Genomic DNA, 10430 nt, shown 5'->3' on the forward strand with positions numbered 1-10430 from the left:
CAGAGTTCTGCTTTAAACTCTGTCTATTTTAATCAATTGGAACGCTGTATGAGGCGCAGAGTTCTGTTTTAAACTTGGTCTATTTTAAGCAATTGGAACAGATTTTAATTATAGATGGGTGCTCGACCTTTAACGAGCCAGTTTGATGTTTTGATTTTTAAACCAAATTTAATACGTTTAATGTCAATTGGCAAACTGAGCGCCTGACTAAATGGGAAGCACTGGGGGTTTTAATGCTATTTGAAACCTTTGATAAGGGGATTGTTGGGTTGTGGTTTTTGAACCATTTTTTGACAAGCTTCCGCATATGTTGAACCGTTTGCGATAGTTGTGAAATTGCCAGATTGGAATCTTGTTTTTCAGAGATTTTGAGAAACATTTTTGTATGCATGAGAATGTGAAAGATTCTGGGTTTATGCAAGATAGACCTGCACCAGGGACACTAGATGTCAGCAGGAGGAAATATTCTGGAAGCGAAAATCAAGAGTACAATGGCTCAAAGGAGGAGAAAGAAACACAAGGTTTTTTCACAAATCTACCATGGAACACCAGCCCCATAATCGGATCAAAAAGCTCATAGATCCGCTAGGAAGAGATCTCAACACACATAGAGATATGGAGTCCATTCTGGTATAACATTTTCAAAATATAGCAGAGGAGCCTATCTCAAATAAATCTCTAGCTATCAAAAAATTTACAAAGCATATTCCAAAACTGGTGTCCACGAAGACAATTTCAATCTCAACAGACCAGTATCAGAAGAAGAGGTAAAAGAAGTAATAAATGAGATGCACAATGGGAAAGCACCTGGACCGGATAGTTTTAACGTAGATTTCTTCAAAGCAAGCTAGGAAATAGTCAAAAAGGATATTCTGGAAGTGGTGGAGGACTAAAGGATTTCAAAAACAATCCTAAAAGAACTAAATACCTCTTTCATTTCCCTCATTCCTAAGCAGGATAAGGCAATGACTCCAGATCGGTTCAGGCCCATAGCCCTTTGTAATGTGATATACAAAATCATCTCCAAAGTTATTGCAAACAGACTAAAGCCCCTCCTACCAACACTCGTGTCGGAGGAGCAAACTGGTTATGTGGAAGGAAGGAAAATTCTTAACAACATCATTCAAGCTCATGAAATAGTCCACTCTCTCAAGAATAATAAGCAAGTAGGGATGATCATTCAACTGGACCTAGCGAAAGCTTATGACAAATTGAGCTGGTTATATATCAAAGAAGTTCTAATTGCTTATGGCTTTGACCAAAATTGGATAAGATGGGTTATGGCTTTGGTTACTTCAGCCAGCTTTTCCATCCTCCTCAACGGCTCTCCCTTCAAATCCTTTTGGCCCTCAAGAGGCCTGAGGCAGGGAGATCCACTCTCACCATTTCTTTTTATTCTCATGATGGAAGGATTAGGCAAAGCAATCACTTCTGCCAAAAGGGAGGGTACAATCCAGGGTCTCAAGCTTACCCAGGAAGGGAACATGTTAACTCATCAACAATTTGTTGATGACACTATGTTACAGGGCATACCAACGGTCAAAGAAGCCAAAGCCTACAAACAAATCCTACAGGATTTTGCTTTAGCGGCTGGTACAGAGGTAAGTCTCTCAAAATATAAAGTGTTTTTTTCAATATAAATATTGCAATTCAGAGAAACCTCTCCAGAATTCTCGGATTTCAGAGAGACCAACTCCCCTCCAAATATCTGGGAATACCTCTCATTGACAAACCTTAGAGAAAGGAGGTTTGAGAAACTTTGATCAATAAACTAAAGGACAAAATCTGCAAGTGGACAAGTAGATCTTTAAACCTTGCTGGAAGGCTCGTTCTCACAACGGTGGTCCTGCAGTCTCTTCCAATTTATATGTTTTCGGCTCTTCCTATCCTTGGTGGAGTTGCCCAACAAATCAGAAACATGCAAAGAGACTTTCTATGGGGAAAAGGTGAGGAAAAGAAGAAATGGGTGCTGGTAGCTTGGAAAAAACTTTGCATGCCCAAACCTCATGGGGGTCTTGGTCTCCATGACCCAGAAACTCTTAAAAAAGTTTTGGGGGCCAAAATTTGGTGGAGATGGCTGAAGGAATCCAGAAACCCATGGGCCAAGCTCTGGAAGGAGAAATATGCAAAAAACCAAAGAGAGGGGGACTTAATCAGAATGACAGGGCACATCAGGGGTTCCCACATATGCAATAATTCTTGGGAGAACAGAGCTTTAGTTTAGAATCACAGCTTTTGGGAGATTGGGAATGGAAACCTTGCCTGGTTTTGGGAGGATAACTGGCAGTAGGAATCTAAACTTAAGTAGAGAAGGACTGGACATTCTCGGAGAGAAAACTGTCAACAAAGGAATAAAAAAGGTTAGCGACTTTTGGGATAAAACTAGAGACAATGGCAAGTGGAGAACCTGGAAAGTAACAATTAATAGTGAAGAATATCCTCTGAAGGCCCAGGCAGAAACTCTTGCCAAAATCCTGAAAAAAGGAAAATTTTGATCTCGTCGTCCCCAGATCAACTTAGATGGGGAAGAAGCAGTGAGGGAAATTTCAAACTCAAAGAAGCCAAAGATGTGGTCACTGGATACAATTTTTCAAACTCGGATAACACTTGGAAGCACGCTCAATGGATGAAAATCAAGCTGTTTATATGGATGGTTCATCACAAAAAGATTTTGACTTGGGAAAATCTCAAAAAGAAAGGCTTTGCAGGACCTTCTAGATGCCAGTTATGTGGTATCCAAGAAGAAACGAGGGATCACCTTCTCAGCCTCTACACTTTCACCTCTACCCTATGGAACTGGGCAGCCTGTATCTTTAGACAAACTGACAGAGATGAAAACGACATCTCCAAAACCTTAAAGAATTGGAGAAAAAAACTCTCAGAGAATGAGACTGTCAACTCAGCCTGGACCCTGATCCCCGACTTCCTTATTTGGAACGTCTAGAAAGAATGAAATAACAGAATTTTCAAGGACAAATCCAACCCGCTCCAAATCATCATAAATTATCTCCTCAGGAAGCTCAAAGAGACTATTAATACTTTTCAGAGACACCCTACTGAGAATCGGCCTTCTCATCAGGACACTCAAATTCTTCTTCTTTTGGGCCTACAGAAGATGGTCCCTCAGGGCTCTATCCAGATTCCATCTCGCGCTACTATGAGGCAGGACTTCTGGCATCCCCCCCCTAGGTACTTAAAATTAAATACAAATGGAGCCTCGAAAAGTAACCTAGGGGAAGTAGGGTATGGAGGTGCCATCAGAGATGACAAGGGGAATTTGTTGACACCTAATCATTAGGATTGGGTGAATATAATGTAAATAAATAATAAGTAATATGAACAGCCATCGAGAGATGAAGTGAACAGTCTCTCCCTCATGTATATAATAAAGATCAACCTGAAGGAATAAAATATAAAAATCAATTTTGCTTTGAGGAGTTACTGCCTAGTCTGACATGGTATCGGAGCCAGCTCCCAAAAATAGTTGTAACTCCCTTCTGCCTACTGCGCTTTCCGTCCACTGCCCCTGTGCGCTCTGTCTGCCATAATTAATTCTGAATCCTCTGACCTTACAGCCTCAGACCTAAAAACCTTCTGAATCGCTGCATGCCCTGAGGCCTTTCTACTGCGAAAGTTTACTGCGTGAATGGTGTGGCTGCAGACTTGTGAGCAACCTTGGTGGCGAGCTGCCTGATTGATACGAGTTGTCTGCTTGATACGAGCCATGGAGCCTTCGTATGAGGATTCGAAATAACAACCTTGGGGTTTCTAGTAGAGCCTCACCTCCGGACCATGCTAGAGAGAACGGGTTATAACGTTGGCGTGGAAATGTGAAGTTCATGGCATTGTATTAATGTTGTTCATGGTATTGTATTAATGCTGGTCTTATTAACGTTGTTCATGGCATTGTATTAACGTTGTTCATGGTATTGTATTAACGTTGGTCTTATTAACATTGTTCATGGCATTATATTAACACTAGTCTTATTAAACATTGTTCATGGCATTGTATTAACGCTGGTCTCATTAACATTGTTCATGGCATTGTATTAACGTTGTTCATGGCATGTAAAATGTGTTAAATGCCATGCGTTGAATGTATCTTGAGTGCATGGGCACTTTAAAATTATTTGGATTTGCGTATTTAAGTGAGTGTTCTACTTGCACGCCACTCTGAGTGCGATGGATCACTTTTTGCTCTGCAACTAATAATTTTGCAGCAACACCTCTGTCATATTGCTAACAGAATTGCATTATTTTTTTTCAGAATATTGCCATTATAGTGCATTTTTTCTTTAACACCAGAAGTGAAAATATTTTATATATTGGCAACGGAAGTATATTTTTTTACAGCACAAGATTTTACAATGCATTCAATCATATCCATTGTGGGAATAGTTCTCACTGGCAAGGAGAACTATCCTAAGTGGTCCTGGATGATAAAACACACCCTCATTTTCAATGAGTTGTGGAAAGGAGTGTGTGTTGGAGATGGAGACAAAGAGCCAGAACAACCTACCTCAGACAAAGAGCTCGTCATTTGGGAAAACAAGAACATCAAAGCTTATGCATTAATCACAGCATCTGTAAATGAAGAGGTGAGTCGCCATATTTCACCATTTTCAACTGCTTTTGAAGCCTTAGAAAAGTTGAAAGAACTCTATGACTCACATTCTGCACTTAAAGTTGTTCAACTCATGATTAAACTCTTCACTCTTGAACTGCAAAACAATGATCCTCTTGCTCTTGCATCTGAAGTAAAGTCTATAATGCATGATATCAAATCCACTAAGGTTGAATTGGATATTCCTCTTATCGCTTTTCTCAAGGCACTTTATCTTACTTACTCCAATTATCTTGAGTCATTGCAAGCAAATGGAAATCTCAAAGATATCACCTTTGACTCTCTTATGAAAAAGTTTGCTGAAAGAGAGAAAGCTTTTGGAAAGAGGACAACCCCTAAATCTTCTGAAGAGGCTGTGTGCCTTGCTCATAAAGAAAAGCATCCTGCTCAAGATTTTTCAAGAGGAAGACGTGGTCGAAGAGGAAGAGGAAGATATTTCAGAGGTGGGGGGGCAGACACTCTCAAGGAGAAAAGGCAGATTTGCACTGCATACACTACAAAAGAAATGGATCACATGATGCCTCTACATGCAAGTTACCATGGAAAAAATTGAGCAGCAAAGAAACCAACAGAAAGGTAAAACTGATGATACAAACAAAGGTAAAGCCCATGAATCCACTCACTATGTTGTGGCACAATGCAATATTGGAGTAAATGAAGATTTATTTAATGCTTCACTTGCTTCTTGGAAAAATGATTGGTTGCTTGATTCAGGAGCAACCTGACACATGAATCATAGAAAAGATTTTTTTGAAGAATTTACTGACAATGTTGATGGAGCAGTATATTTTGCAGACCAATCAAAAATCAAGCCATCAGGGCTTGGCACAATCAGGCTTCAATTGCCTGGTCTTCCAGACTTTCTTCTGCATCATGTTCTCTATCTCCCACAGCTCAAGAGAAACTTGTTGTCCTTGGTCCACATCCGCCAGCAAGGTCATTCCATTCATATGTTTGATGGCAAGCTTGAGGTAAGAAAAGCATCTGACCACTCACTTGTCATGAGGGGAATAGAAGAAGAAAGGCTTCTCAAGCTACAAGGAACCTCTGCTCGTGCACAACATTTCTCATACAATTCTCATTATGAAGAAGGTACACTTCCATCCAGTTTATTATGGCATGCTAGATTTGGACATTTGAACTATGACAACCTTCGCTTGTTGAAGAAAAATGGTGTTGCTGGTTTGCCTACAATTCCTAGGAAACTTAAGAAATGTGATGCTTGCATTCTAGGAAAGCATATCAAACAGGCTTTTCATGATTCACATTCAGGAGCACATAGAAAACTTGAACTCATTCATTTAGATTTATGTGGTCTAATGCCTATTCCATCTGCAAATGGAAATAAATATATGATGACATTTATTGATGACTACACCAGAATGTGTTGGGTTTTTTTATTGAAGAACAAATCTGATGCATTTTAAAAATTCAAGAACTTTCATAAATGGATTGAAAATGATGCACAATCTCATATTGGGTCTATTCGCACTGATAATGGAAAATAATACACATCAAATGAATTTGAAAACTATCTTCGCCAACATGTGATCAAACATCAAACAACTGTGCCTTGTAATCCCCAACAGAATGTTGTAGCTGAAAGAATGAATAGGACAATCTTAAATATGGTACGATCCATGCTCTTCTTCAAAAATGTAAAGATAATGTTTTGGGTTGATGTCGTTCTATTTGCTGCATATATAAAGAATAGATGTCCATCTAATGTTATTAGAAACAAGACTCCATATGAAATGTGGTATGGACATGTTCCTTCAGTAAAGCATCTCAGGTTTTTTGGTTCCACCTGTTATGCCTTGATTCCAAAGGTACATAGAAACAAACTTGGTGCTAGAAGTCGTAAATGTATCTTCCTGGGGTATTCAAACACCTCCAAAGCATATCGTCTCTATGATGAAGTAAATAAAAAGTTTGTTGTATCTAGAGATGTAATTTTTCTTGAATCATCTAAAACTGATAATGTTGTTGAGTGGTAACTTGATCGCTTGGATAGATTCGCAAAAGCAAAATCATTTCAAGAATTTGATAATCAGATTCCACATCTTGAAGGGGGGATTCCTATACTCTATCAACATGTGGAATCTTCTTCTGAAGAACACTCTCCCCTACATGAAACTCCAACAACAGATGATGCTTTAAGTGATGTGATTGACAGAATTGGGAGACTCAATCAGTGGAGCAGCCTGGACCATCTGAAAAAGGTCCCCTAAAGTGGCTGACAAAGACACTTGAAAGTGTTCATCCTGATGAGGTTGGAAAGACAGGAACTAGAAATTCAAACCGGCAAAATGGAGGTGATGTAGATGACTCTAATTCACCTATTGATATGGATGTTTCTTATGATTTTGAATTGAACTTGTTTATAGATTTTGAACCAACTTCCTTCAAAGAAGCTGCTTCTCATGATGAATGGAAAGAAGCGATGAAAAAGGAGTATGATGCCCTCATAAAGAATGGCACTTGGAAGGTGGTTGATCCTCCATTAGGAACCAAACCAATTGGCTGCAAGTGGGTCTACAAGAACAAGTATAAAGCTAATGGCCCACTTGACAAGCACAAAGCTAGGCTTGTGGCAAAAGGTTTTGCACAGAAGGAAGGGGTCGATTATGAGGAGAATTTTTCCCCCACAACAAAATGGGCTACCATCCAGACACTCTTTGCCCTAGCAACTCAGAACGGTCGGAAAGTCCATCAAATGGATGTAAAAACTATTTTCTTGAATGGAGATCTAAAAGAGAATTTTTTTATGTCCCAGCCTGAAGGATTTTTTGTGAAAGGACATGAACATAAAGTATGCAAACTTGTGAAGTCCTTGTATGGCCTCAAACAAGCATCGCAAGCCTGGTATGAAAAACTAACCAAGCATCTTCTGAAACTCAATTTCAAACATTATGATCTTGATGATGCAACTTTATTTGTCAAGAAAGTTGGCAAAACAATTGTATATCTTGTGGTATATGTAGATGATCTTTTGATGATAGGGAACAATGAAAGCTACATTGCATCCATAAAGAAGGAATTGGGGAAAAGTTTTGAAATGACTGATTTGGGCTATGTTCATTACTATCTTGGTATTGAAGTAACCCAACATCCGAAGTCCATATTTCTTTCTCAAAAGAAATACATTGGAGATCTGTTGAACAGGTTTGGCATGACAGAATGCAATCCTCTTACTACTCCAATGGAACAAAACTTAAAGCTCACATCTATTGAAGGAAAAGAATTTGAGGATGCAACAAAGTATAGACAGCTTGTAGGAAGTCTCAACTACCTAACTACTACCAGACCAGACATTTCGTTTGTTGTTGGAATCCTCTCTAGGTTTATGCAAAAGCCTTGTGAGGGACATTGGTCTGCTGCAAAAAGAGTTCTAAGGTACTTGAAGGGAACTCAAGACTTTGGAATCAAGTATACACAGGTGGACGACTTCAGCTTGATTGGATACTCTGATTTAGACTTCGATGGAGACAAAGAAACTGGGGTATCTACTCCAGGATATGCTATGAGTCTTGGATCAATAGTTGTCTCCTGGAGATCACGCAAACAATCAGTTCCAGTAGATTCCACAACAGAAGCAGAATACGTGGCAGCAGCTGAAGCAACAAAATAAATTGTGTGGCTCGGGAAAATTCTTGAAGATTTGTAGGTAAAACAAGTGCAATCAACTCCACTCATGATTGACAATACCTTTGCAATAAAGTTGGCCAAGAACCCAAAGTTCTATGATAGAACGAAGCACATCAATACCAAATATCATCTGATTTGACATCATGTTGAGGCCAAAACAATCCATCTCCATCATTGTTCCACGAATGAGAAAATTGTCGACATCTTCACCAAAGCACTTGGAAGAGAAAAGCTTGAATGATTCAGAATGATGCTTGGACTCACCAACATCCATTCAGATTAGGGGGGGAATGTTGACACCTAATCATCGGGATTGGGTGAATATAATGTAAATAAATAATAAGTAATATGAACAGTCATCGAGAGATGAAGTGAACAGTCTCTCCCTCATGTATATAATAAAGACCAACCTGAAGGAATAAAATATACGAATCAATTTTTCTTTGAGGAGTTACTGCCTGGTCTAACAGAATTTAATAGTCATCTTCCACAGCTACTTAGGGAATGCTACCAACAACATGGCAGAACTAATGGCCATAGAACAGGGCTTAGAGATTCTGAGAAATCTCAACATGAAGAACTCCATAATAGAAGCTGATTCTGAATTAACAATCAATTCTATAAAAAGAATAGCTAATGGCTCAGACCCTGAGAAAATATCGCACCACTGGAGATTATTGCAGGTTTATCGGCGCATTCAATCACATCTGAGAATCCTGAGAACCCTAAGTTTTTCTCATGTGCACAGAAACGCCAATAGAGTAGCGGACCGACTGGAAAATGAAGGGGTGCTCTGCAAGAATGAATACAATTTTTACAAATGGGAAATGATGCCTGTAGGGAATTTGAGAGAAGAATGCTACAGTCTGGCTCGTGCTGACAATGAGCTTTTTCTCAAGTCAGGCAGGGAAGAGGATGGCAGACCAGGGTTCATCTAGCCTCTGCTCCCGTTCGCGTTGTCTTGAAGGCTCTCCTTTGGATGGTAGGTGGCGAAGTACAAGTGGTTTTCGTTCACAAAGGAATTAGAGGCTAAGCGGTTTTGTGGTTTATCGCGTGCATCCAAGCCCTAAAGTGGTTTTACAAGGTTTTCCTCCAATGCCATTCATCAATCAACACGTGGCAGTGGGCGAAGAGAGAATACCGCCCATATCGCGTGGGTTATCCTCATGCTTCTTCTCTGTGCAATATTCTCCTCAGCCGTCAGATTAGGGGAGGGAAGATCAACGGCTCTAGTACGTCGAGCTAGTTCGAGGAGTTATCCTTCATGCTTTTCGAGTTCTATGTGTTGGCTCCTGAATGGCGGATCTCTTAGTTGCACAGGTTTTAACCCCCAGGGCGAACCCGTTTTATTCTGTGCTTTGAGTCTATTCTCCTTTTGTGTACGGGAGTTTGTTTTTTAGTGGGTTGTTTGTTATAAGGATTGCAGCCCGTTGTTTAGGGTTTGGCGGTCCCCGGCTGTGCCCGTTGACTATGTCCAGGACTTGTAACATAGTTTTGTAAATTTTTTAAACCTTTGAATGAGAAACAAAAAACACTCTTGCTTAGCAAAAAAAAAGAGTATTGTCCAACACACACATCATTTTTTCATTTATATTTATTTATTTTGACAACTTGATGAATTGAAAAGTTTAATATATTAATAAAAATATAATATTTCTTTTATAATTCTTCATTTACCCATGACTTTTACCTTGGCTCACAAACTTTCACTGAACTAATGGGCAACTTTGGCCCATGAGCACCTCAATTCTCTACTCATATGCACACATTATTAATGTTTTATTATTGCTTAGAGAATATTTTTGTACATAAGAACAACCTAGATTTGTGAGCACTATATTGTCACATTAGAAAATTATATAATAAAATATGCACAACACAACCACTTACAATTTCATTAAAAAAATCTTAGAGAATCATAATCATGAGACTACTAGGTACACTAATACTAGGTCATCAACATTTGAAAGGCCGAAATAACTATCAGCCCTCAATAATGAACAACCCTTTGTTTTCACAAGTCAAGAAGTGGAGAACCACCTTCCTATTTCACATTAATGGTAACTAGTCCATCTTTTAATAAATAATAATAATAATGTAGCCTGTACAATAATAATTAATGATAATGGTTCCATAATTCTTGCTATCATTACACAAT

This window comes from Pinus tabuliformis, chromosome 7, assembly GCF_031772625.1.
Source record: "Pinus tabuliformis cultivar Carrire ecotype Pingquan chromosome 7, CPIR1, whole genome shotgun sequence".
Taxonomy (NCBI): Eukaryota; Viridiplantae; Streptophyta; class Pinopsida; order Pinales; family Pinaceae; genus Pinus; species Pinus tabuliformis.